Source organism: Lagopus muta, chromosome 9, assembly GCF_023343835.1.
Source record: "Lagopus muta isolate bLagMut1 chromosome 9, bLagMut1 primary, whole genome shotgun sequence".
Classification (NCBI taxonomy): domain Eukaryota; kingdom Metazoa; phylum Chordata; class Aves; order Galliformes; family Phasianidae; genus Lagopus; species Lagopus muta.
Genome location: NC_064441.1, coordinates 855,841 through 877,942, shown reverse-complemented (window position 1 = coordinate 877,942; position 22,102 = coordinate 855,841). Strand labels below are relative to the sequence as shown.

The 22,102-nt window shown below is 42.9% G+C and overlaps 1 protein-coding gene across 6 annotated transcripts in view; it reads left to right on the top strand.

The window, feature by feature from the left end:
- The window catches only part of GPR149 (G protein-coupled receptor 149), a 125,186-nt gene that overhangs the window by 61,471 nt on the left and 41,613 nt on the right, over positions 1-22,102 (top strand). For 4 of the 6 annotated variants that reach the window (XM_048955333.1, XM_048955337.1, XM_048955334.1 and 1 more), the window contains exons 2-4: positions 2,772-2,885; positions 5,432-5,518; positions 16,755-16,948. The exons of 1 other annotated variant lie outside the window; for it this stretch is intronic. The gene's annotated coding sequence lies outside the window, so the exon portion shown is untranslated. Of the gene's footprint in view, positions 1-2,771; positions 2,886-4,304; positions 4,585-5,431; positions 5,519-16,754; positions 16,949-22,102 lie in introns of all 6 variants that reach the window. One more of the 6 variants, XM_048955335.1, reaches the window with a different exon arrangement.

Sequence of the window (22,102 nt, the reverse complement as noted above, 5' to 3'; positions counted from 1 at the left end):
CGTGATAAAGGCAGCATGCGTGGCGTTCCAAGGTTTATTCCTTGTGTTGGCAGCTACTCTGTTACAGGTTACAGCTCGGGAAGGAGCTGGATTTCAGCTGTTCCATCTTGCAGGAGGAAATGAAGTCCTCTTAAGAACTGAAAATACACGTGAGGCAAAGACCATAATTTTGTTACCATCAGAGCCTATTTTAATGTGCGTAAATGTATGTTCCATGCACTGATAGGGCAACATTATTTTTATACCCAAGGATTTTAGGGGAATATTTGTGCTTGCATGAACTGGACGTTGAAAGTTTTCTTTGTACGTATTTGAAATTTGGCAAACAGCTTGGCTTTACTGTGGGTTTCAAGGATAGTTTTGCTAACAAGCCTTGCACCTAGAAAAAACCCCATCAGGTTATTTTTGCAGCATGGAGATCCTGGTGATTTTCTAAGGGTAGAAGTGGTTGGCTGCATCATGCTGTGATGCAAGCCACGACAGAAATGAGCACAATTATCCTAGAGTAGTATTTTCCTCTGTCTCTTCATTTGGGAATGTTTCCATACACATATGTTTCCACACACACTGGGAGAAGGACAGGAGGCGTGCAGCTGAGAGAGCAGAGACTTTCTCAGTAATAAGCAGCACTTCTGCCATTGCGGTCGGCTTCTGTCCCAGACCTACCTCAAAAAGCTGTACTTTGACTGTGTGTGTCATTGGCAGGCAGCTGCAGAGGCATCACATTATGCTTGCTGCTACGTTATTTCAACTATAAATAGAGACCTCGAGCCCTTTGCACTGAAACCTTCCCCCTCACCTCCATGAAGCCATTCTGCAGCTCCCCTCTGCCCCATGTCCGGCAGAGGCGCTGAACTCGGCTGCGTGGCTGTCAGCACGTCGTGCCGTTGTGCTTAAAGCCAATGGTTTTTCTTCACCTTTTTTTTTTAATGCTAACTTGGGGGCCTTGGGCTGTCACTCATCCCCATCACTGCAATCAGCAGCTGTTTTGTACCTGGAAAAAGTGAAATATCAGAGGAAAAAAAATCTCTGTGTTATGTTGAATTTCCTCCATGAATCCAATTTTTATTGCACCGTTACTGAAAATGAGAGTAACTTAATGATGCTTTTCCCTTTCCCTTTTTATTTTTTTCCCTTTAGCTGGATATACATTATTCCTATGGAAATGGAAGACTAATGGAGGTAGCTAATTGCTGTATAGTGTCTGTAACAGCTTTCTCGTGGAATTGTGCTCCTCTGATCAGCATTCAGCCTCCTGCACCCAGTGAGGTGGCGGCTCCCTGTAAGCTTCCACCACTCACCTGGGGACCATCAGAAACTCTGCGTTTCAGAGGTGTTTGGGGAAGCTTCACAAATACTTTCTTTTTTGGCTCAAACCTTAAGTGGGACCCTGTGGAGATAGTTTTGCATCTCCACCAGTGTGCAACCAAGCAGGGTTTTTGTAAGAATTGTTGCGCATACTAAATTGAGCAATGGAGTGAATATAGCTGTAAGCTCTTACTGAATTTGGATCTAAAGCACAGAGTGAATGAAATGAGATGCATCTTTGTGTTCCTCTACAAGAAAGCCTCTGAAGCTTATCGCAGGCCAGTTGCAGAACACTTCTTGTTCCCGCTGTACAGCAACCCAGCTGGAAACGTTTGGTTTTAAATCATTGTGCGTGTTTGTTAAATGGGAATTGTCCAAGTTAAAAAGCCTCAAACATGACCAAAGCTTAGTAGTCTTGTGTGACCACAAGAAATTAGATCACTTATTTTGATAGCAGTGTAGATTTTCCTCAAATGCTGTTCCTGACCAAATACATCTCTTTGCTTAGACGTAATAAAGACCTATTCATTGCAGACAGAGGGAGTTCCTTAGGATGCCTGGGACTGTTAGGTGTGGGGATGTGTGAGGGCTTCCCGCGGGGTTCAGCTGAGCCTGGGGAAGGTTGCTGTTCAGTGGGAGCTGGGGCTGCTCACACTGAGCCCTGAATGTGTCAGGAGTACAGGATGTTGGCAGGGAAGAGGTTTTCTTCTTTTTCCTCGTCCTGTTGATCTGCATATGATCCAGGGGCAGCTCTCCTGTGACTTCAGGACATGTGCCTTAGGCTTTGGGGACAGTAAGTGGATTAGAAGTTGCATGGCCTGACTGTGGGCACGTTCCTCTGAGGGGCTGCTTCTACTCCCTTTTCTGTAGTGAGATGGCGATAGAACCTCTATACCAATCCTGTCACACAAAAGGACATTTCTAAATGGGAGACGTGTTCTGTGAGTGTGAGCTGTGTTCCTGTGAGAGAAGTGGAGCTCTGGTGTGCCAGCGTGCTCCTGGCCCTGTCAGGCACAGTGGGGTTGGCCACGGCACGGGGGGCTCAGGGGGCTTGGCTCTAATGTAGCTGCTGTGCCAGTTAGCTCAGAATTGTGATTAACGCTCTTAAAAAGCATCCACATTCTTCTGCAGCACAGATGATGTTTAAATCTTTCATTTGAGGTCTTAATTTATTTAGTGTTCAATTCCCGTGTGGCCTTGCACTTGCATATCATGTTTTTAAGTGCTTCTTTATGGAGAAGGCAGTTTGTGTTATTGCTCTCTAGACAAAGAACAACCTGCATACAAACATTTAATTCTGACTTCTGTTTCTCTTGCTGGGTTTTCTTAGTAGGCTTCCTGTTGCTGGGGGTTGTGCTGATAGTAGTTTCGAAGTGTGGATGGTGTGGATGGCAGAGAGAGGAAGGTGATTCCTGAACTACAGTACTCAGTAGTTTTGCAGTTATTTGTGAACTGTTTTATAGATGTGTCCTGAAAAGAGGAGTTCTTACAGAGAGATGTGAAGAAGTATTGCCATGCCTGGAAGAAGTGACTGTTGAGGAGAGCAAAAAAGAAAATTTCAAAGCATGGTAAAAGATGTAAGTAGAATCCCAATTCAATAGCAGCTTACATGAGTGTTGTTTCCCTGTGTGCACACCTGCTTAGTGGAGTATCATATTCTTACTGAAAGAATTGTCACAGGTAGAGGAAAGGTTCAGTTTTGTGCCCTTCCTTAAAGGAACCTGAGGCTGCCTGATGTCTCTGGTATCTACTCATTTTATGGGAAGTTAGGGTAGGACTGTGGTACTGACACTAACTGTTGGATCTGATGGACTCACTCAGGGATCAAACCAAGCTCTAAGAAATTTGTGCTGTAGCAACTGTCTGGACCACAGCAGCTCCAACCATGGTTCAGATGATTTGGCTTCAAACCCTTCAGTTTTTTCACACAGGTGTTTCTATTCAGACAGTCTGCAGCCATCTTCTCTTCTTACTCACCACATCACCTGTCTTTTCCTTTGGTGACTCCAGCTGTATTCCTTGATCATGGCACAAGTGTAAATGCTTCCTCTCAGATACAAGCATTGCAGTACTGTGCTTAGAATCCTGCCCACTTTGCTGCCACGTTTTCCATCATTTCCGCAAGGCAGAGCTGTCCTCAGTCCCTCCCTGAGCCCTGCTGCTTGGCTGGTCTTTTTGTGCCTGGACTCTTGTGTTTGCAAAGAGAAGGGCAACAGCGAGGAAGGTGAGAACAGGAAGTTTGGAAAGTCCAGCTGAGAATGATGAGAGCAGGAGTGACATGAAACTAAACAAAGGTTCTTTAGCCAAACAATGTCCTCCTAATCTTGCTTCTTTAACTAGGAAAAGCCACCTTCTTTAGAGAAGAGGACCAACCAGGCTGTTTGTTGTTCTGTAGAGGAAAGACATGAATTTAAGATAAGTATGGATAGTGCAGAGATTTTTCAGTGCTGAAAAATACCTTTAATGTGGCTGTGTCTTAAGCTTTGCAGCCGTGGAACTTTTGGAGAGAGGTTTACAGGGAGCAACATTCCTGCTGCCCGACTGTTCTTGTATTGTTCTACAGCACTGCAGAAGGGATGCGGAGGAATCCCTGGGGAGCAGCTGTATTGTCCTTTGGTTGTTGCTTTATGGAAAGTTAGATTATCTTCATTTCTAACATTTTAATGAAAATGAATATTTTTGTAACATCTGCATCATAAATCAAATAAGCACTTACATGCCAAATGTCACAGTGCTCTTACTGATAGCCTTAAGCAGACATTGCTGGTTCCCTTTTCGCAGTGCTGTTTCTCTGCATAGCATTCTGCAAAATCTTTGCAGGAGGAATGAAAAGTAAGGAATGAAAAATAAATTCATTTGGTTTTAATACAGTACAAATGCTTTCTAGTTTTCTGTAGGAAAGACTTGATGTAAAAAGATGCAGATGTTGAATTGCTACCACACAGCACAGGGGAGACATACAGCTCTAATTCTGTGGTTGTTTATTAATAATTTAGAAGAAGTATTAAAAGAGAAGGAATCTTAAATACAGAAACCTGGTGGGCTGCCATGTTGCTGTGAAGTTGGACATTGCATGGAAACATCTGAAAGTTCACAGAGCTGCTATTCTGAAAGTGAAGGTGAAGAGCTTCCTGCAGCAGATTGTGCTGAGCCTTGCACTGACTTCTGCCTCCTCTTCTAAATGAAGTGTCTGTATCACCGAGTTTTGTGTGTGTACACTTATGGGCAAGATATCCACCAGTTTGTAGTGAAAATAACCGTGGCTGGTAAAACTTGGTAAGATGACTGTATTATTGGTAACATCCTTTTTCCCCAAATAGGATCTAGATGGTTCCAGAAATCAAAATTCTGGAACATTATGAAGTAATACAGAAGTGAAAGGCATCTGTACTCTTTCTTTAATCCAGTAACCCAATTAGGATTGACATACACAAATGACCCATTTGTACTGAAGACTATAATTCAATTCCCTTTCTTTTGAACTCTGTATTATTTTATTCATTATATTCTATATTTGTATGCCAGAGTACTGCAAGATTAACCATAGAAGAAAAATAACAGAATCAGTACTGACGTGCTGGTGAAATAATGGCAGTGGAGATGCAGATTGTGTCACTGAGCATGTAATTGCAGTGACAGCTCGATGAGCTCAGGGCATGAGATGCCTTGGAACAGTCGCAGCAAGATTCTGCTTTCTTCCAGAATCATTGCATCCCATTCCTTCTTCCCAGAGGAAAGAAGGTGCAGCAGGAAAGAGTGAGAAAACTTTTCAGGAACTGTGTTCGTATTTCTAGTAAATAAAGAGATTGTCATAGAGTGTTGAAGACACATTTCTGCCTGATTTTCATGTTATTGATGCAACTGGAATCATTATTTAGTTACATTTCCAAACACCATTTTAGGGAATGGGCCAGATTTCCTGTTACCAAGCTATTTTTATACCTCATCAAATGGAGTTCTAAGTGGGCGCAAATTACCTCTGTAGCTTAGCAGATGTGAACATGTACCCATTATTAGAAACATTTAAAAGAAGAGTTGATGGAGAAGAGCTCACATTAGCAGAGCTCACTGCAAAATTTATTATTCCCAAAAGTTATACTTGTTTTTTCTTTTTTCCTTTTAGCAAGCAGTGGAGTGAATTTGGTGCTAGAGAAAGACTGATTTTGCAGCATAGGAGACTAAAATTCTGCTTACAAAGTGAACATCTTTGGTGAGTACTTCATAATTCAGTCGTTGTGCCTCTGTTTGAACTGTGATACTGTGCAATCTGTGTTCACGGACCTTAGGTCTTTTTTTAGCTGTTATTCACACTTTGTTTAAACAGGCTAATATCAAAATCGGCTCAATTTCCCTTTTTTAGAAAAATGGAGTGGCCTTTACTTCCACACACAAAATTCTTGAGCATCCACTGAATCTGTCAGCTAGGATCATGCCTGTAACATTGGCATTTAGCTTTGTCAACATTGGCTGCCTTGAAATTGCCAGCTATCTTTCATCTGGGTCTTAAAACAGCTGTTAAAAGGGCAGTGATTTCAGGCAAGTAGTGATGAGCTGTAATTAAAAATAAAGTCAAGTCATCCTGTTTTCAAATCCATGTACGTTCTCCTACACTCCAGCTCCCACATATGTGCGCGTTCTTGAAGAAACGTCTGTTTGCAGTAGAAGCAGTTTGCAGCAGCGTAGAATATTTAATCAAAGACTGTACTCACTTGGACCACACGTAAATGGGTCAGATTGCAGCTTGAGATGCCTTCCAACTTGGACCCCTGTGCAGAGACATTCACAGTGTGGATGGCTGCTGCTAGAGCTGTCTGCACTCGTTTTTTGGCACTCATTCCTGCGAGGCTGCCAGGTGCAGAAAGAAGTACGTGGTGTAACTCTGACCTTGTCTGTGTAACAGTAAGCCAGAGGATTTCCTTTTAAGTCACTGTCTGAAAGGGACTTAGAAGAGCATGTTAGAGTGTAAGTTTGCATGTATTTGTAGGTGGGATAGACCTTGGTGTACTTGGCTGAATTTCCACCAGTAAACCCTGCAAGATACAATACCTGCTGGTGTATCTCAGCTGTGGGTAAGGTTAGCTGGACTCGTGTCTGCGCCTGTTGGAAGCTGATCGAACTGTGAGAGAGCAGAAAACAGTTTTCACTGATGTTTTTCCTTCCTTTGTAAATCGTCAGTTCAAAACGTAGTGATGTTGACAAGCACTGCTCCTATTCTCTATTGGAAAATAACCTTAGGTAGCTGAATAGTTCACAAGTGGATCAAGGCCAAAGAGGTTTCTTGTCTTCCCTATCACCTGTACGGAAATGCATATCCAGCTGTCCCAAATTATTCCCTCTTAGAAATTTTCCCATTAGATAATGGCAATGGACATTAATAAGGAATAGATGCAGTGCTTTAGGAGTATTGCATTCAGTTTGCATGCTGCTGTTTTGACCTCAGCATCGTTTTGAGATGCAGTTTACCCACCTACTAAACCTGTGTGTTCCTATCAAATGGGAATTAATTACGCCTGGAAGTTTTCCTACCCAGTAATGGAAGAGCTGTAATGTAGAATTACAGATAATCAGGAATGTTGTTGCACATGGAAGTTGTGTATGTAAGGTTACAGCACACTAATTGGTCTACCTGTAGGTTTACAGGGCAGTGGCTGTCAGAAGAAATTCCTGGCTAAGAAAGCTGTCTGGAACCTGAAGACATTTTCCTCAGACAAGCTGGTGTTGCATATGGTCTTGAAAGACAGAGTTCAGGAAATGAATCTATTTCTTGTAATGTGCAGATAGAGGTGCTGTTTTCAAACAGATCTTCCAGAACTATCAGATAGGAGATGAAGAGAAATGTAATGGAGGGTATTCATGTGATTCCAACTCATTCAAACATAAGTGGATACATTTTAGAGCTTGGTATGGTGAGTGCAGAGAAAGCTGTGATCTGGGCAGAACGTTATAGTTCTCAGATGGTTTTGCAGTTCACACTGAATTTGGAGATGCTGTATCTACAGAGCTGATATTACTGTTTTAAAGACAGGGGAATGCTCCTTGTGTAAGCTGCAGGCCATACAGTTTTTGTACTTGGTTACTGGAAGATGAGTTAGACCTTGAGTGAATCAGTCATAGGAACTTGCACAGAACATACTGAAGGTTATGCTGTTTGGAACTCAGGAAGTGAACTCAGAGACACCACTTCTGCATTTCAAGTCTCCAGAGTTTCCATTAGCCAGGCCCTGAAGTTTCTGTTCATTCTTTACTCACTTCTGATTCAGTCAAACTCCCACAGAATTTGGGAAACAAATGAGTGATACCCTGTCATAAAAATGACTCAAGATACAACGTGTTGGTGCACTGCTGTTATGGATGTGTTCAAACCATGTTGGACAAACCCATGTCACTCTTGAGACACCGGGAAACAGTGTGATGGTATTTCAGGGAATCCTGCTCACTGAGCTTATGGCACTTCTCTCACACGCTGTGGGCTGAAGCTCAGATGAAAGAATGTAAAAATCTGGCTTGGAAGACATCAAAAAGAGAATGGAACTTACTTTCAGTAAGTACAGAAAATGTCTATGGAAAAGAGAAAATTATGCCAGGTGGTTGTTGGAGTCTCCTGTGAGTAACTATGGGCAGTGGGAGTTAATGTGAGGAAGTGAAGGAAACCATCCAGCTAGAACATCAGAAAGCCCCCATTGGCAGTGCTGGTGTCGGTCTGGCTGGGCATCTTGTCATCCACGTGCAACAACCATCTCTGCTTCCTCTCTTGTCACTTAGCAGTGTTAGGATTTAGTTCTGGAAGACCCACTAGGGAGGTAGCAGCAGTGAGGAATCAGAGATCCAGCTGAATCCCTGTGAAAGTGTTGTCATCAGTGCAGCCAGATCATGACAAGAGATGTCGAACTTGACACGGTTGGTGGCATGGTGCATTTTGTCTCTTCACTTATTTCCATTGCAGCCACCAATCGTCTTTCCCCTCCTCTGGCAGTCTCTCAGCAGTGCTCCATGTCGGTGTTCACCTTTTTTCCACTCCTCACTCCCATGTGCTGGCTCCTGCTGACTTCATATTCTCTCACATACACTTGGACATTAAGTGCCATTTTAGATCACTATATAAATAAAGAAATCTGTCAGTGTTTGTAATCCTGTTTGCTCTTTCTCTCTGCCAGTTTTACCTCCATTCATCTCTGAAAGATTGTGGACAATTTAAGGATATGTTTGTGCAGCCCAGTAGGAACTGGGACTGTTGGAGGGAATAAGGAGAGGTTTTTCATTACCATTTTGACAAGGTTTGATTTTTTTTCTTCTTTTGAGGCAGCAGCGTGGACCTTTGTGTGGGTGAAATGCTGGAGAATATACAAGAGTGTCACTATTTGAATCAGTGTTACAGATAAAAGTAGTTCTTACAAAACTTACTTTGTGTAACTTTCACAATAACTTAATTCAGTTTAGCAGCTTTTGAAATTCCTTTCACTTTTGCTTTTCGCTGCATTTGGCAGAGGTGAACGTGTTGGCTCCTGAAGAGACCCCAAGTATGCAGTGAGGAAAGAGCAGCGATATATTTATTATACGTTGTGAGATGAAGGGAGAGGTAGAGAGCAGCTGTTCTTCTGGACACGTCCACCTCATGTCTGTATTGGTCTCCATGTGCACTAGAAATGCACTTAGAGCTGGTTTTTGCAGGACTGCCTCTCTAAGGTAGATGCGATACAGAGCGTGGCCATGCTGGTCGTGAGCTGTCTGCAGCCTTTGCACCACAGTTCTGCTTACTCTGACAACAATGGGAGTGGATTTTGTATATGTATTTTTTCCATGTGTCACTTCCCTGCTTTTTGTCGTTTCACCTCGTTTCGTGGCAGTACAGCAATAAGTTGCAGTGGATTAAAGGGAAGTAGTAAAATAAGCTGGCTCCTGCATGAAATTCTGGATGTGCAGCATCATCTCCCACACATTCAGTCTGTGCTATTTATTTCTTCTTTCAGGACTTTATGCTTGTTGACACTGAGTCCTCCCGTTGTTGCTTTCAGCTCCAGCTGCTCCCATCTGTATGTAGTGATGCTATTCTGTGCAGTGCTACCTTTCCTGCAACTGCAAATTATGGTATAATAAAATCCTGACTGAGAAACAAATAAGGGAAAGGATTTGGGGCAAGTGAGCAGGGAGAGCTTAAATTATGAGAAAACTCTTGAAAGCTCTTAGAGATTGCCTTTTTTATAGAAAACCCAACAAGTACTTTGAAAGAAACACTGCAGACCTCCCAGAAATGCCTGTGGACTACTGATGGTCTTCAAAGACCATTATGGAGCATGCATTAATCACTGCAGACAAGGGAGGAAGTATTAACTTAGAATCTGTGGGGATGTTATAGCTGATATTTTTCATACATAATAGCCTTGTTTCTCTTAGAGCATTTTGTGTACTTGGTATTTGAATTAGACTTAATTTAGTAATCTAGCTTAGTGTGTCATCTGAAACCAGGCATGCAGAATCTTCAGTGTTTTATCACCCTTTTCAGTCTCTTCAAGGCTGAACTCCTCCTTGTCAGTGGTTAAGCAGTTCTTTTATGGCCAAGTTAAAGCACATGCGGAGATTTCCAAACGTTTTATTTGAAACAATTACTGATTTCCATAACAGAGTGTAAAAAAAAAAAGCCTAAATGTAGATGAGAGACTCTAAGATTCCTCTTTAAACACAACAAACACACAGGATCACTAAGAAAGCCTGTGTAAGCTCATGAAGTTGATATTAGACAAGAAAAATGCTGACTGAATTGCAGTGGTAAATATCTCATCTTTCTAGAGGTCGGGATGTTTTAAATGGACGAGTGTTTTGTCCTCCTCATTCAGCCCGTTGTTTCTTTGTTGCTGTTTGTGCTAATTTCTTTCTGACATCCTAAGGAAGTATCCATTATTATGGAATGTAGGACCTAACAGTGGCCATCATGACAAACAGAGTGCAGGAATATCCAGATTTCTTCTGAAAGAAAAAGTGTTTAATTCTATTTACTGTTGTGAGGAAAAGTCCTCGCAGTGATGGCGTTCTGCGGTCTCCTCAAGCACAGAGGCTGCTCAGCAGGCAGGAGTGTGATGGCCAGCATGAACTGCAGCTGGTGTTCAGCAGTGAGCATATGGAGGTGAGGTGACTATCAGCAGTTACTGTGCAGTCAGGGAAGAGTTGTGAAAAGCTCTGCTCTGTTCAAGGTGATGTTGAGAGGCAAAATTTTCCAGCTACCCTTAATGTTTACATTCAATCATGTCTTAACTTTGCAGTTTGCAACTGATAGTTTGGTTAGGAAGAATGTTAATGTGACAGCACGTCCTCTTCTGCTGAGGAAAGGGCAATGACTTCAGGCAAACAGCTGTTAAATATTTTGATAGCAGTCAAGTTGGTAGATCTAAGTCTCAGACCTGACTCCATCATAGAGCAAAAACTTGAGGGCAGGCAAGCCAAAAACCATCCATTTTTAGGCAGCGTTTCTTTGCTGTTACGATTTTATGCATAACACTTGTTGTTTGCTGCCTCCAACAACTCCAACATGAAAAAACTGAAGGTTATAAGAGCAAGGATTGTGAGTCCTGTTCCTTCCTGCAATGAACCTGGTGAGTTTGAGTTCATTCTGCTCCCCAGAGGGGTGCCTTTATAATCCACAACCAGGTGTAGGTGTGTGTAACAGCTCTCATTCCCCGTACTTGCCATTCTCATGAGAAGTTCAGCTCAGGCTCAATGTTTACACCTGTAGCATGGACAACTTCTTAAAAAAAGAGGGGAAGATACCAGTGAATAGCAGATGTCATACCATGAGTAGAAGAGACTCCATCAATCAAGGATCAGTATGTTGCTAAGGAAAGGTCCAGAAAATTACTTCTCCTATTTTCTCATCCAAAAGAATGAAAACACAGGGAAACAAAAAACATACAGGAAATGTTTTGAACAAATTTCTGATACTTCACAGCCTTTGGTTCAGTCCTCGTGTATGCTTGATTTGCCACAGATCACTGTCTCACCTGAGATCCCAGGAGGAGGCAGTCCTAGAAATTCTGTCAGCTGTACCTTGGAGCAGGGGGCACAAGAAGATGGCCTGGGTGTGACTCTGAGACCTGCTTTGAGGCATCTCCAATCTCTAGCAGAGCTCCAGAGGCAGTGAGAAGCTGCTTTCTCTTGCTGGAGCCTTTGGGGAGATCTTTGACATTCTCACGAAGCAGAAGGGAGCGCATTAAAACAAACAGCTTTTTGTATTGCTAAACAACTCCAAATGCCTTCAGAACTTGCACAATACAGACATCTCTGATTTGGCAGAGATGATTTTTGAGGGATTGTCTTCACATAGTGGTTTTGTTCTGCTCTGTCTGTGCGGTGAGCAGTGTGAATGCCACACCACAAAAGAAAATGCTTTCAGCCAGATTGTCCTCTCACAGCCCTCCAAACCCTCCCAAGCCAACTTGATAGCAGTATCAGGACTGAGGAAAAGTATTTTAACTCCTCAGATCCCTGAAGTTTTTGCACCATTGGTAGAATTAGGGCGACACAGTGTTTCACTGATCTTAGCGCAGAGGGGCCAAGCACCACAACAAATCTCCCTACTCTTCCAGGCTTACGTGTTGTGATGCAAACATGAGCTAGGTTCCCAGCAGAGCAACACAGCACCATGCTGTGCAGCCGTGGACAGGGCTAGTCTGCTGGTCTGATTTGTAAATAAGGCAAAAGAAAGCATGTTTCTTGACACAAGGTACTCGTAATGTAGGGAAGTATGTCACAGTAAGCTTATGCGAAGCAATATAACCTCTTCGAAGAGAGAGGTTGGGTAATCCAGCCTTTCTTTTCATTTCCTTCGATGAGCTGGAATCCAAATTAATTATTTGCTTATTTGTGCGTGTAGAAAACAAGTTGAGTATTTCAACTGAAGTTACTGGAAGGAAGAACATAGGCATTGCGTCTTTTGGTTACTTGTCCTTGTTACAGTGAGGTGAAGCCGTGGCTGCTGTTAGGGTTCCTCAGCACCTAAAAAAAGCCTTAGAAGCGATCCCTAATCTTCCCACTCCATATTGAATGGTTTTGCTGCAACCCAGCTTTGTGTGAAGAGGCTTAGAGGAGCTGGGTCAGTTACCACATACCAACCTTGTTTAAGATTTGGTTTTGTGCTTTGGAAATTGAAGTACAGGACTGAGAGTTTGGTGATTTTCTGGGTGTCGTCAGCATGTCAGAGCAGATACTGTGTGCACACTGTGAGTGAGCCCCAGACAGCAGTGACAGACTGAGCTCAGGGACAGCCACAGCTGGAGCCAGGCCTTGGGCTGCAGGTGGCGAAATGAGTGTTGTTGTTCTGGCTTTTGCAATGCATCTCAATTATGTTTGGAGGTCACGGTAGCATCTTGCTGGGCAGGAAAACTACACCCTTTTAAAACATCATTAATAAAGCAGGAGCTGACAGTCTTGCTGCAGTTAAAGTGTGTATTTGTTTTGTTTGTTGTGGTGTGCTGTGATGGAGACGTTTCATTGCTGCCTGTGGAAAAAAATGGTTCACCCTCAGCTTCCTGGACTTCCTGCTGTAACAAAGATGGGGGGGATGTGGATTTAAGCATGTTTTGTGTGTGTGAGAAGGGAAGATGTGACACAGCAGTGTAAGCTTTAGAAAATGAGAATAATTAGGAAGATGCAGTTTAATGTAGTTAACTATGGATGACTAGCCAGTTTCTTTGTGTGTGAGTGTGTCATATACTGCTCCCTGTGCTATCTGAGCATAGCAAGTGTTAGAAGAATCTCTGCATAGCAGGTGAGGGCAGACAACCATGTTGTGTTGCTCACTGCTAAACTAAACTAGCAGAAAAGACATTGGGGACAAAAAAGAACCTGTTTTTGCATTCCTAAACTCTTTTCAAAATCAGTGAAAGTAAATTTTGTGTTGGACCTGCGAGTTAACCCAGCTGGGATGGACCCTATGAAGCAGACATTGTGACTGCAGTTTATGCAAACATGATCCCATTTTTTGTTTCAGGGTTTGCATGTGAGTAGTATTGAATTAATATGTGAAAGTAGCTCCCTCTAGTGATGAGGAACTGCCATAATTTCCATCCATCTGATGCAAATGCAATTAAATAACAGTAACTTGCACATTATGCTGTTGATTGTGCAGAGGTGCTTATAGCTCATTCAGAGATACACTAACTTGTGTAGGTGGCTTTCACAACCTGGCTTACACAGCTTGCTGAACTGAAGAGCTCACACTCTTTGTGGTTGATCAGTACTACAGTGCTTATGGAATTGTAAGAATAGCTTAGAATGGAGCTTTAGGTGTATTAATGTTAGCACAGAGGTCTTCAGTGCTTTTTGTACTTCGTGTTTTCTGTTGTTTTTGTGATCTCCTACTTTTAATCCTTCGTACTGCAGAAGTCCCCAGTTTCACTAGTTTGCTCCCTTGGTTTGTTGCTGAGGAGAAAAGTGCCTGTAATTCCCATTTCTCTTTGCCCATGGAGCGCAGAGCCCAGCCTGTACTCTGAGAACTGCAGGACCTTCGAGGACTGTGTGCTGGAAGGTGCTGGGTGCTGTGCTTGGATCCAGCAAAGCAGCCTGATTTTGTAGCAAGCATAACTTCGAGCAGGTGAAGAGCATGGCTGTGATTAACAACAGCAGTCATGGGACAGTACGTGGATCTTTTTTTAGGATCTTTTTGACCTTATGCAGAAAATGTAATTATTCTTAAAAGGCCTCGAATGTTGATGTTTAAGGGGCGTTTTTAAGAAACATCTTTGAGGTTTAAAAAGTAATTTACACAGTAAATTTTAACCCTGAGTGTTTCAAGCACTTGTAAGGAATACAGAAGCTCATGTGTGGCTCTTCCAGTTTTTGATACAGGTTTTTTTCTATTCACTTTACATTAAATATTCAACTTTTTCTTTTTCAAATGCACAGATATGTAAATGATGGTGTGATTTCATGGTGAGTGCTTGTGTGCTCTGTCTCAGGTTCACATGACTTCAGTCAGTTGTTCTCTTTATCCAAGCAGTGTCATGTGAAGGGATATTTTTAACTGGAGAGATGAGACTGCGATCAGGATGTCAGGTGATTGGTCAGTTGGAAAAATGCACTTGGAAATTTAATGTGCCCCAATTAGGAATACTTTGGTAATGATTGTTCTCCAAGCTGGTTACTGGCTTTGGCCCCCAGCTGTGACTGGAGGGTTTCAGTTAGGAACAAGTTGTCTCTAGTGAAGAAGTGCTTGGAGCCCTTGCCTTTCTGTGGCAGGACTGTGCTATCCAGTGTTACTGTTCTGTCGTGAAAACTGATGCAAACTCTGCTGTCCTCACTGATTCTATGAGAGCACTGGTGAGATTTCTGTTGCCTCTGCCAAAGGGTGACAAAGAGCACAGCCTGGTGCTTTTATCACAGGGTGACTGAGCAGCATCCTTCTGTTCTGTGGGTCGACTCCGTTCATCTTCTATGTTCCTGCGGTTTTCCAGTGCATCTCTGCTGCCCAGCTTTCTGCTGAGGTCAGTAAAGTCAGAACTGAGAGGAAGGGTTATTTTGGCAGTGTGAATGTGCAGGTAACAAAGGGAGATGGAAAAACAGAAAAGCAGGTTGGAAAATGAGTCTCTGTGGCAGTACTCCTGGCAGTGAATAAAGGACAAACTGCATGACCTGATGCTGACCAGCTACCAAACTAGGAAAGACATCAGAAATGGCCCAGTGTTCTTCTCCTACCTCAGCCACTGTTGTGAATGTACAAGAGCAGCAGGCCTGCAGAAGAGAGAGCTGTGTAATGCCATGACTTGGAGATGAGTGATAGATACTGTCTTCAGTAGCGGACACTTCCATGCTTCTTGCTGTGTGCGTGTGTGAAATTCAGCACAAAGGTGTGAGTTGTCAGAGATGGGAAAATGTATTTGGTGCTTATGATTCAGTGACGTGAGCCTGCAATAAATTTGCTTTTCATCGTGATTTCCTTTTATAAAGGGTTCTTTACAGAGAATCTGGCTTTAGTCACCTGTGGTCCGTTCTGACCGTGCCTGTTTTCCTCGGGAGCAGTGCTGGTATGTGCACACAGCACTTGCTGTCTGCATTCCCAGTGGCACTAGAAGGCCATTTATTGTCCTTGTCACCCTGAGCCATGTTTTCCACCTGGAGTCAGTGCAGATGAATTACAGTACAGTGAGTGGTGTATTTGTTTGAGACTGCTGCTTGTGCTGCTATGGCTGATCTGTTCCATGGTTTTGCACTCTGAACACTGGGGGACACTGCTTGCTTGCCTCTTTGCAGCTGTACTGTTGAACACACACTGCATGTTGTTGCAGTTAAACTCGAGGGCTTGCATTCATGTCTCTTCCTTCAGATGGCCCACAACTTCTAATGCTGTATTCAGAGGATACAAAATTCTGCCAATAGGGTTTTGTAGTTTATTTTTGTTACTTGAACACATGGGTTGAAGACTGAGCTAAGTAACGTTGCAGTGATGCTGGTGAGAAGCTTGCACTTAGCTTCCTATAAGAGATCTGCTGGATTAATAGTTGTACACATAGATGTATATCCAGGTCAGGAATATGAGGCAGTGTCTTGTACTTGTCACTTGTGTGTAGGCAGTGTGCCACCTGAGCTCACACCTTGTGTCTTGTGCACAGCTTTTGACATAACAGAGCAGGAGAGCTTGTGTTCTCAGTTCATAGCGTTTTTGGTTTTCAAACCAGACCATTCCATCGAGCTGAGGATTCCCTCCAGGGACCCACAGAACTGATCTGCGCTGTGAAGTGCTGAGTGGGAGAAAATAGAAGACTAGATAGAATAGATACTCTTGAATATCTTTTGCTGTGGTAATGGTATTTAAATTAGTTACTCGATGCTTTGAAACCACTTGTGTCCAAGTTCTCATGCCTTTCATGTAGATGTGGCTTTGCTTTTCCCCTCAGCTCACTCACACCATTCATGATGCCACATGTTCTGTAGTATTACTGAACTTTGTCCTCAAACCAATACCAAACAAGTCAGCAAGGAAGAAGGTTAGATGTGTAGCAGAAATAATAGCAGAAGTTTTACATAATGCCTGATGGCCCTTCCTAAATTGCAGCAGATTGTGGCTTGATTTTACCAGAAAAAGAAAGGACACTGACATATCCCCACATAGTCTGCATGAAGGTGATGTGACTGTCAGGAAAGCAGGGATTTTGCCCTGCAAGAAGTGGGCAGTGAATGTCCATCCTCTTACTTGTAAGGTCTGACCAGATGCAGAAAGGCCAAAGCCTGATCACACAGAATGTAATGCTCTTAGTTTATTATATTGTGTTCTGATATATTGATGATGCTTTATTTCTCTTTTCAATTTATTAGTGGAAATTCAATTAGTATGGATGAGATATGAATCTCAATGCCTGCCAGGTGATCTATGGCTGCATTACTCATCGGCCTGTATTGATTTTGGAACTGCTGTGTCTTTTCGTGCATTGTCTGTTAATGCTGATTTTATTGTTTCATTCCAGAATGAAGAAACAGTGGCGTAAATATGACCAATGAAACTTCTGTTGGGGAGCAGCTGTTAACACTCAGCTGATGTAGGAAATTCTACCTTTTGTCTTACTGTCACAAAAGTAATGCCAATTCCACAGCTGTTTGATTCAACCTGCAAAGAAAGAATGCCATCCTGCTAACAGACTCACATGGTGTGTTTTTTCAGGTAGGAGCTTATAGTCCTGCAGCCTTAAATCCGGCTTAAGTCTTTGTAGCCATGTTTTCCTCAGTGAGAACAACAATTGCCTGTGTTTGGAAGATGACTTTTGGGTGTGAATGGCTGAATTTTTCCATAATGCTTGGAGCAATTCTGTTTAGAACTCGCTGATGAACTTCTGATGAACTCACTAACTCTTACCTGGTGAAAACTAAGTGGCAGATGGAGGCTGCTAAGCTTGGTTCTCTTTGTAGCATCTGCAAAAAATATGAAGAGCGGCTTCCTGAGAGAGAGCTGAGATTGTTTGCACTGACCTGTCCTCGTGCTGCAGAGCCTCAGCTGCCCAGCACTGTGTGCTCTTTCTGGGCAGTGCGCTCCCAGGCGCAGTCACACTGTGCTCCATCTGCTGAGAGCAGTGAGGGGGGCTTAGGGTGTGAGCTCAGTTGTCATGGCTGTGTGCGGATACATGCGGGACCGAGGGGAGCTCTCAGCGTTTCACCTTCAGTTTCACACCACGTTTCACTGTTGCATTTGAGGTCTGCTGTGCTCTGCGGCTCCTCTCATACAGCAGGGTCACTGCAGGAGCTTTCAGGACGGCCCCCCGCTGGCAGGATGGTGGCGGTGCAGGCAGTCCTCATAGCAGAATCAAAAAGCACATGCACTGATTTTGTCCCAGCACTGTAAAGCCAAGCCAGTAGTAGTATTTGTTGTAGTATTTTATGGTTTGCTTCCCCCCTTTCCAGCCTCCCCCCACAAACAAGCAAACAAAAAAAAACTTACACAAACAAAAAAATGGTGAGCAAATGAATTTCATTGGAAGAAATTCTTGGTGCTGTTCAGTGGTCATAGTGGCCAATGCCAGCCAATAACCAGTGCTTTGCAAAGGCAAGTATTAGAAAATCTTGGCCAACTCTTGAGTTGTGCTTTTCTGAATGGTGTTACTGCATGACTAAACAGGAATGTTTGGGGGCACCTCGAAAGAAACATCCCAGTTTAGGAGTCCCGATACCTCCTTTCCTTTTGGTAAAATAAAAAGCATAAATGTGCTGGGCTCCTCTTCAGAGACATGTTTTCCTGAGATATTGATATTTTGCTGTTGAAAGGAATTGTATTGCAAGTAGTTGGAAGCGCTGGAATTCAGGAGTATCTTAGTGAGCTGTTATTGAAAAAAAAAAGGAACAGTGGGGACAAACTTAAGCAGAAGTAAAAATGTCCCCTTCCCTGTTATGCTTAATGTGTCTGTGTAGATTTAGGGAGAGGCTGCAGTTTGCTGTCACAAAACTTGCAAACAGCAAAGGAAAAGCTGTCCATTACAATTACGGTGCTCAGTGCTTTTTATCTGTCAGGTAAAGATCATAAGTTTATTTTGGGGTTTTTAAAACACACTTTTATAAAGGCATTTTGTATTTTTTTCATTCCTCAGTGGACAGTAAATAACTGAAACGTCTTTTTTTTAATTGCTATTAGCATGTAAAGGAAAATTTGATGTTTGTGGCTCAGTTTTTCCTGGGTGGTTTCGTGGCTGTGCAGCAGTATCCTCACAGAGTGCAGATCTTAAGGCAGCTGCTGTCAGGGGAACTGTGAGTTTCCCACTGATGTCAATCCTTTACGCATGCACATAATGCTGACGCATTTGCTTTGATTAAACAGGCAGGAGGGGTCACTGCTCTTCCAGCAGGCAAAGTCTTCTCTTCTAGTCCTTAAGTTGAAGACAAGCGTTCGTTCATTTTTGCTGTAGATGTGTTCTGTGCAGTTCAGTTGTTTCTGTCGTAACTTGTTCAGCAAATTCCAGTTGTCCAGAGCAAACAAGTGCCATTTTCTCTGATTTGGAAGAGAAGCTAGCTTTTACCCTTTCAGATTATTTTATCACCAGTACTAGTTTTTTGTTTCTTGTTTTCCCACTTGAATGTCTTACTACCCTTAAATGTTCCTGTAGTGTTGATACAGACCAGTATTTACAGTCTGAGTGACTGCATTGCAGCTTGTATTTAATAGCTGGCACACACCACAGGGAGTCGCTGCTCTGATCATAAAGTGAAGCCAAAAGAAATCGTACCAGTATTGCAGTAAAAGTTTTCTTTTCTTTTTATATTGACAAACTTGTTTTAAGGTAATCCAAGCTCATTATCAGTAAGCTCAGAAAGTATCTGTAATGATAGGTACATGTTTTAGGCTGCACCCAAAATTCTACTGCTCTCCACAATAGGCACAGGCAAGAAAAGGAGAAGTATGGCAGAATCTAAAATCCTGGCTGGGAAATACTTGGAGTAATTGGGTGATGCAGTATTTCTGACCTTCATACTCTACTGTTTCCTTAGCAAAATGACAACAGTTAATTACTGTTGTGGAAAGTTTCTGGTTTTAGAGTTTATTTGCTGTCATTGCAATTATTGAGTTGAGTCAACCATTTTTGATACATCTGCAGAGAGCCTAAAGTTCAAGTATTCTGCACACTTTCTTGATGAGACATTTTCATGGCATGCAAAATGGAGAATTTCCACGTGTCTTTGGACAGAATCTCTGTGTATTTACATTGTTTGAAAATGTGTCCTTGAAGCTGCTTCATCCTTGCTACTCTGACATTCTACTCACAGGAAGTGCCTGTTAAGTCCTCCTGTTATTCAGGCTGTTTTTGTCTGGCTGTAAAGCATTTATTCCATACAAATGAAAATTGTAACCTTCCCTATTCTTGTTATTCTCTTCTAGAAGGATAATTACTGATTCAGATCTTTCCAAGAATGATGTTAAAAGAAAAGCCACTTCACCTGCTTAAAGCTGTGTAGTAATTCCGTTCAAATGATTTGTAGGTGTAGGACCATTAAGAGTGATAAAAATACCCTGTTACCATGGGATTGGCTGCGTGTCAGCCGTGGCTCACCTCTCCCCATGAGACCACTCTCCTCTCATTTCCTGCCTCCTCTTTCCAGAACACAGGACAGCAGGGGTGGTAATGGTGATCTTTGCAGCTGTTGTTGCAGAGTGAGGTGGCTTCCAAGGGCTGTGTGCACAGAAACACGTGCTGCGGTGAGCTTTGGGGTGGTTCGTTTTTCAAAGCTATTGATTTTCGTATTTGTGCCAGAGATTCAGATGTGCCTCTGATCTCTTGAGGGTTAATTTTGCATACATGAAAACAAAAGGTGAAATGGAATATTTCCTAAGATGTAACTTTCCAAGCTGGTTACTTTACAGCCCAGTACATTCCAGTCAGAAATGCAAGAAGAGCTGCATTATTGAGGTGGCACAACCCTAGCCTTGGTTATTTCTTGCTTTTCCTTTTGTTAGAGATACACCATCATCCTCTAAGATCTTAGACCAGCTAATAAACATTCTCAGTATGTTGAGGAATCGCCTTGCTTGGACCGGCCGATGCTTTTGAAGGCTTCATTCCAGCATCCAAATCTCTCACCTCTCACCCAGCACTACAGAAATAATCTTTATCAAAGTATTTGCATAAAGGGCTTTTGGGCTCTTGTCTGTGAGTTGTGTATGCAGTAGTACCTATTGCATGTTCATTTTTTGTGTGCTCACTTCTTACATGCTCACATTTTGCAGAATCTTCATTGATTAAAGAGAGCTCAGGCCCCATCACTGTGATGCTAACACCAGTATCTGTTGGTGCATTCTGTTTTGTAAGGCTGATATGCATGTGGCTGATTCACAGGGATACTGCTGTAATTACTGATTGCTAAGAATGAAGTCTTTTCTAGTGATGGAGCTTGAAGCCCGCACTGCAGCCCAACACCTTAGTGTTTGTACAGGACAGTGCAGCTTGATCTTGACCTCTGCAGCCTTGAATTGCTACTTGAGTAGAAGTATTAAATAACAGACGTGGAGTACCAGTTTCATTGTATTATTTTGATATCTGCAATGTATTTAGTATGCAGTGTATACGATGACATAATGATTTCAGTGGAATTTGAGAAAATAAGGTGTGCATGGGCAGCGAGCTGCACCTCGCTCAGGCTCCAGTAGTGCACAGCTCAGCACTGAGATTAGCACTGAGATTGAGTAACCAGTGGGCAGCATGGACTCCAGTGGTAGGACTTGAGCTACTGGCATCCACTACTTTTGTACTTCATTAGATTGTTCTGCCAAAGAAGGGACCGGTCCTGCCATGTGTACTGCTGGAGGCTGACTCTGTACGGCTGCACTGCAGATCGGATGGAGCGTAGATGCATTTTGCAGTGGTGTAAACCTGAAATAACTGCAGCAGGTTCTCCATGGCTGTTCTGGGTACGTGCCTGGTGTAGAAACTAGCCCTTTGTTGCTGCTTTGTTCTGGGAAGGCTGCTCAGAGGCTGTTCTCAGAAGGCTGTAGAAGTTACTGAGCCCTTGCTGAAAATTTAATTTACTCCTGAATTCTTTTGAGGCCTTCAGTCTGACTAAAGACCTCAGAATTAGTCCTGACTTGCAGAGTGTCAGCGCTGTGCATGAGCTGCGCTCTCGTTGTGTTCTTTTATTAAAGAATGGGTTTTGTGAAGAACAAAAGCAGTAGTTGGAACAGAGCAGATACCTGTGTGTATTATGCAGTGTTAAATTCTTACTGTGTCCTGCTGCTGTCTGGACTCAGTGCTAAGCTGATTTCACTGACAGTGTCACCACAGCTGATGGACATGTTCTCCCTGGACACAGTTAGTCCTGCTGCTAGTGCTGCTGAGCCAATCTCTTCAGCTCTCAGCGCTGCCCTGTCCTCCTCGATTTTACTCTGCAGCAGAGAAGATTCGAGAATTAACAAAATGATTCCCTTCTCTTGGCGTCGATGTCTTTGACCCCAGCACCAGCTCTTCCTCATGGCTCATTCTCCGCACTTCCCCTGTGCCTACGAGGAGCAGTCAGGCACGGCATGTGCAAGTGGACTTCCAGCATGCTGAGCACATCGTAATTCCCAGATCTTGTCTGTTCTCTTTCTCACATAACGTGTTGCTGAAGAAACAGAAACATGTAATTCAGCCAGGAAAGTTTCAGGATTGGATTTACTTTCTCATCTTTTTAGTTGTGATTTATGTGCCCCAATAAAGAACTGATTTTGCTTTTTCCTTCATTTGTTTTAATCTTTTAATTAAAAGTTATGGCATCATTTTTCACATGGAAGCTGTCATTTCCAAGCAGAGTTCCAGCTAAGCTAGACTGGATGAGATGGGCCAGTAGCAGTCTGCTTGAGTAG